Source organism: Nerophis lumbriciformis, linkage group LG18 (assembly GCF_033978685.3).
Source record: "Nerophis lumbriciformis linkage group LG18, RoL_Nlum_v2.1, whole genome shotgun sequence".
Lineage (NCBI taxonomy): Eukaryota > Metazoa > Chordata > Actinopteri > Syngnathiformes > Syngnathidae > Nerophis > Nerophis lumbriciformis.
In genome coordinates this window covers 9,266,426-9,273,036 of record NC_084565.2, presented here as the reverse complement: position 1 = coordinate 9,273,036, position 6,611 = coordinate 9,266,426, and positions in this window count along the sequence as shown.

Genomic DNA, 6,611 nt, shown 5'->3' with positions numbered 1-6,611 from the left:
GCTAACACCCCAATACGTTTTTCAACTGGTTTAAGTCGGGGTCCACGTTAATCAACATTAAACTGCCTCAAGTTGTTGTTCAGATTAAATAAAATGACAAAACTTTTCTTCTACATATAAAAAGTGCAACATTTAACAGTTTCAAGTCAACTCAGCCTCAGATTAACTTTTCTCCCCCCCCAGCCTGGCTAACTTGGCAGTAAGAGGATATATGGGCTCATTGTTCTTCCACCATAGAAGTGGCTCAAAATCTAGTTTCTAATGCAATATGGTCTTAAATCTGCTGCTATTACTGCTTTAGCCCTGCCTGACTCGCCGAGGAGAGGCTGCTTGAATGCGGTGGTGACGCTTCAAATGGGTTAGCATGTTTGACGTGTTGTCAGAAGCAGCTGCTGAACAATGTCGGCAAACCTCCGTCCTCCATTGTTGTATCGCGCAGCCAAAGTGTTCCCAAACGGGAGATCTTAACGAGGCAGGAGGGTCTTCAAGCTCTGGCATTTACATGTTGTCCTCGCCCGGCCGCTGCTAGCATGCCGTGTGTTGTGCCTCGGTGTGCATTGTTTACACAACGTACTTACCGGTAATATGTCCGTGTGGAAACTCGTTCGGTACACCTCCGAACTGAACCGAAACCCCCGTACCGAAACGGTTCAATACAATACACGTACCGTTACACCCTAATTTCTACACTATATTTTACTTTAGATTTATTCTCATCTACAACCTCTTTTGGCTGTCTTGTTGACACTTACATGTCCAATTTAAGGGAACACAGACATTTTAGGGTTTTTTTTGTAATTGAATAAAATGGTCATTAAAAATGTCATGTAAAAATCTATAACATGCACGTAAAGAACTCAGTTGGCAACTCTATCCTGTAGCCACGCCCCCTGGAGAAATATACTTCCTGTGTTGTGAACTCTGTTTACAATCGTCATGTCAAAAATATACCTTCTCGCTGGCTACTAATAAATGCTGTGTCAAACTCAAGGCCCGGGGGCCGCATATGGCCCACTCCATTATTCTTTGCGGCCCGCGATTGCCTGGAAAGAATGTGCATCAACTTTATTTCATCTTTATTGATTAATGTATCTAAATTTTGACAGGAAAAAAAAAAAGCATGAAGGCATGCAAATGCAGCTCTTAACTCAACATTATTTGATGCAACAAGTTACAGTATGAAAGGGATTTATACGGCCCCATTCCTGAGTATGTATGTGTGTGTATGTGTATATATTAGGGGTGTAACGGTACGTGTATTGTATTGAACCATTTCGGTACGGGGGTTTCGGTTCGGTTCGGAGGTGTACCGAACGACTTTCCATACGGACATATTAAGTAGCCACCTCCGCTTCCTTCTGCCTCTGTTTCTGTCTGTCCTCTACACAGCACCCAGCATTGTCCCATCCACACAACCATCTGATTGGTTACACACAGAGCGGTAACAGCCAATCAGCAGTGCGTATTCAGAGCGCATGTAGTCAGTGTTTAGCAGGTAATCATCAGGCAGCGGACTCTCCCCAAATGATAATAAACACCTCCCAGTCAACTACTAGTAACATCACTATGAGTCCGTTGACCTTCTAGAAATATAAAAGGCAGCTCAGCTCGCTCGCAGTCCTGGCTTGAGGTGAAGGCTAATTCGCTTTTAGCGTAACGTTAGCTCATTTTGCGGTGTGTGTGTGTGTGTTACGGACAGCAAAGTCCTGTCTGGCTGCTATTTCACTTTACCTTTTTCTGTGTTGATTAAACTGTGTTGAAGCAGCAAAAAAGTTCAAAGTTAAAGTACCAATGATTGTCACACACACACGCTAGGTGTGGCAAAATTATTCTCTGCATTTGACCCATCACCCTTGATCACCCCCTGGGAGGTGAGGGGAGCAGTGGGCAGCAGCGGTGGCCGCGCCCGGGAATCTTTTTTGGTGATTTAACCCCCAATTATGTTACCGGTAAATGAAGAGTTTCTGTCTCTGATAGTTGATATAATAATGTAAGTGCATCATTAAGCCTACATGAACTCCATGGTGTTCAGGGATGAATAGTCTCTCCTATTGCTATTGTACCATTTTTTCAGCTATAGTTACATTAATCATTAGTAATGCAGCAGCCTAGTTTTGAATGGCAGGGTCCCTGCTATCACATGTTGATAAAAATATAACATTTACATGATAAAAATCAACTACAGGCTTCCAAAATGCTGTAATAAATTAAGCATGATGAGTTGACTTGACCAGTCTACATGTGCTTTGTGGACTTGGAGAAGGCATTCGACCGTGTCCCTCGGGAGGCCCTGTGGAGAGTGCTCAGAGAGTATGGGGTATCGGACTGTCTGATTGTGGCGGTCCGCTCCCTGTACGATCAGTGTCAGAGCTTGGGCCGCATTGCCGGCAGTAAGTCGGACACGTTTCCAGTGAGGGTTGGACTCCGCCAAGGCTGCCCTTTGTCACCCATTCTGTTCAGAACTTTTATGGACAGAATTTCTAGGTGCAGTCAAGGCGTTGAGGGGATCCGGTTTGGTGGCTGCAGGATTAGGTCTCTGCTTTTTAAACATGATGTGGTCCTGATGGCTTCATCTGGCCAGGATCTTCAGCTCTCACTGGATCGGTTCGCAGCCGAGTGTGAAGCGACTGGGATGAGAATCAGCACCTCCAAGTCCGTGTCCATGGTTCTCGCCAGGCAAAGGGTGGAGTGCCATCTCCGGGTTGGGGAGGAGACCCTGCCCCAAGTGGAGGAGTTCAAGTACCTAGGAGTCTTGTTCACGAGTGAGGGAAAAGTGGATCGTGAGATCGACAGGCGGATCGGTGCGGCATCTTCAGTAATGCAGACGCTGTATCGATCCGTTGTGGTGAAGAAGGAGCTGAGCCGGAAGGCAAAGCTCTCAATTTACCGGTCGATCTACGTTCCCATCCTCACCTATGGTCATGAGCTTTGGGTTATGACCGAAAGGACAAGATCACGGGTACAGGCGGCCGAAATGAGTTTCCTCCGCCTTAGAGATAGGGTGAGAAGCTCTGTCATCCGGGGGGAGCTCAAAGTAAAGCCGGTGCTCCTCCACATCGAGAGGAGCCAGATGAGGTGGTTCGGGCATCTGGTCAGGATGCCACCCGAACGCCTCCCTCGGGAGGTGTTTAGGGCACGTCCAACCGGTAGGAGGCCACGGGGAAGACCCAGGACACGTTGGGAAGACTATCTCTCCCGGCTGGCCTGGGAACGCCTCGGGATCCCCCGGGAGGAGCTGGACGAAGTGGCTGGGGAGGGGGAAGTCTGGGCTTCCCTGCTTAGGCTGCTGCACCCGCGACCCGACCTCGGATAAGCGGAAGAAGATGGATGGATGGATGGAGTTGACTTGAAACTGTTTAACGTTGCACTTTTTATATGTCGAAGAAAAGTTTTGTCATTTTATTTAATCTGAGCAACAACTTGAGGCAGTTTAATGTTGATTAACGTGGGCAGAATTATTATAGTTAAAAGGATTGTTAAATTGAATCAATTTAAGTGGAAGTTGAAAAACTTATTGGGGTGTTACCATTTAGTGGTCAATTGTACGGAATATGTACTTCACTGTGCAACCTACTAATAAAAGTCTCAATCAATCAATCAATCAGGATAAAGCCATTGTTTACAAATTTGGTAAATAAAAACCAAACAATTTATATTTTGTTGTTTTCTTACTGTACCGAAAATGAACCGAACCGTGACCTCTAAACCGAGGTATGTACCGAACCCAAATTTTTTTGTACCGTTACACCCCTAATATTTATAGATATATATTATAGTGTCTTCAAAGTGTGCATTCTTTTACGAAAATATGGACTTTTGTCGAGGCGAGAACCAATTAATAGTCAAATTGTTGTCACTTAGCTGTCCACCAAAGGCAGTGGACGTGCCGTCACGAGGCTGACAAGGGAGGTCAGGCAGAGAGAGGAGGGGCAGCGTGTGTGGGTTCCCCTCTAAGTCTAAGTCCACAGCCATTCCCTCTTTCCTTCCTGGCTGTTTTGATCCCATATACAGTAGACACAACTTGGTGGCTGGCGAGAAAAGAAACACACAAGTGGCGACGTAGTAATGGAGCGCGTGAACAGGACATGACAAAATGGCCACGCCCCGTCTGTCCGGCACCGCACAGGACGTGATGTCATCAAAATGGCAACGCCCTGACGGCTCCCAGCGGCACGCAAAATAAACGGTACATGGTCGGCACACGGAGGCACGCATGACGCTGTCTGCCAGGGCGGGGAACCAAACTCTGGGCCCCCATACACGTGACTCTTAAAGGGCCCCTATCCCATCCTAAACCCAGTCTCAACACTAATGAAAAAGACAAACCTGCTCCTGAACGCCTCACGGCCAACTTGATGGATCTGCGTTTGTTGCACCCGGCGTCCTTGACTGTGCGGAGGACGTGTCACAGAGGCGGTACTCTTATTAATCAACAAGCCCCGCCTCCTTGTCCTCCATCTACCCTCCATGCTACGGTTGTGCCTCTCAAGACCTCCTTGTAAGGTCCTGGTACCTCTAAACCAGTGGTTCTCCAACTGTGTTACCGGTACACAGGCTCCATCTGGTGATAGGGCAAATATTTCATTCATTATTAAAGTACAGTGTTTTCCCCCTATATTCAAACACAGTGTTACTGTTCAAACTGTGTGTAACGTCAAAGTGGCCAGAAATATACTTGTTAATAAAAACCTCTGCCTTGTTTTTTTTAATGAATACTTAGGTCTACTACACTACTGTATTTTAATGTTGTCATTATGGTGGTACTAAATGAATACTTAGGTCTACTACACTACTGTATTTTAATGTTGTCATTATGGTGGTACTAAATGAATACTTAGGTCTACTACACTACTGTATTTAATGTTGTCATTATGGTGGTACTTAATGAATACTTAGGTCTACTACACTACTGTATTTTAATGTTGTCATTATGGTGGTACTTAATGAATACTTAGGTCTACTACACTACTGTATTTTAATGTTGTCATTATGGTGGTACTTAATGAATACTTAGGTCTACTACACTACTGTATTTTAATGTTGTCATTATGGTGGTACTTAATGAATACTTAGGTCTACTATACTACTGTATTTAATGTTGTCATTATGGTGTTACTTAATGAATACTTAGGTCTACTACACTACTGTATTTTAATGTTGTCATTATGAAGGTACTTAATGAATACTTAGGTCTACTACACTACTGTATTTAATGTTGTCATTATGGTGGTACTTAATGAATACTTAGGTCTACTACACTACTGTATTTAATGTTGTCGTTATGGTGGTACTTAATGAATACTTAGGTCTACTACACGACTGCATTTAATGTTGTCATTATGGTGGTACTTAATGAATACTTAGGTCTACTACACTACTGTATTTAATGTTGTCATTATGGTGTTACTTAATGAATACTTAGGTCTACTACACTACTGTATTTAATGTCATTATGGTGGTATTTAATGAATACTTAGGTCTAGTACACTACTGTATTTAATGTCAATATGGTGGTACTTGATGAATACTTAGGTCTACTACACTACTGTATTTAATGTTGTCATTATGGTGGTACTTAATGAATACTTAGGTCTACTACACTACTGTATTTAATGTTGTCATTATGGTGGTACTTAATGAATACTTAGGTCTACTACACTGCTGTATTTAATGTTGTCATTATGGTGGTACTTAATGAATACTTAGGTCTACTACACTACTGTATTTAATGTTGTCATTATGGTGGTACTTAATGAATACTTAGGTCTACTACACTGCTGTATTTAATGTTGTCATTATGGTGGTACTTAATGAATACTTAGGTCTACTACACTACTGTATTTAATGTTGTCATTATGGTGGTATTTAATGAATACTTAGGTCTACTACACTACTGTATTTTAATGTTGTCATTATGAAGGTACTTAATGAATACTTAGGTCTACTACACTACTGTATTTAATGTTGTCATTATGGTGGTACTTAATGAATACTTAGGTCTACTACACTACTGTATTTAATGTTGTCATTATGGTGGTACTTAATGAATATTTAGGTCTACTACACTGCTGTATTTAATGTTGTCATTATGGTACTTAATGAATAATTAGGTCTACTACACTACTATATTTAATGTTGTCATTATGGTGGTACTTAATGAATATTTAGGTCTACTACACTGCTGTATTTAATGTTGTCATTATGGTACTTAATGAATACTTAGGTCTACTACACTACTGTATTTAATGTTGTCATTATGGTGGTACTTAATGAATACTTAGGTCTACTACACGACTGCATTTAATGTTGTCATTATGGTGGTACTTAATGAATACTTAGGTCTACTACACTACTGTATTTAATGTTGTCATTATGGTGTTACTTAATGAATACTTAGGTCTACTACACTACTGTATTTAATGTCATTATGGTGGTACTTAATGAATACTTAGGTCTAGTACACTACTGTATTTAATGTCAATATGGTGGTACTTGATGAATACTTAGGTCTACTACACTACTGTATTTAATGTTGTCATTATGGTGGTACTTAATGAATACTTAGGTCTACTACACTACTGTATTTAATATTGTCATTATGGTGGTACTTA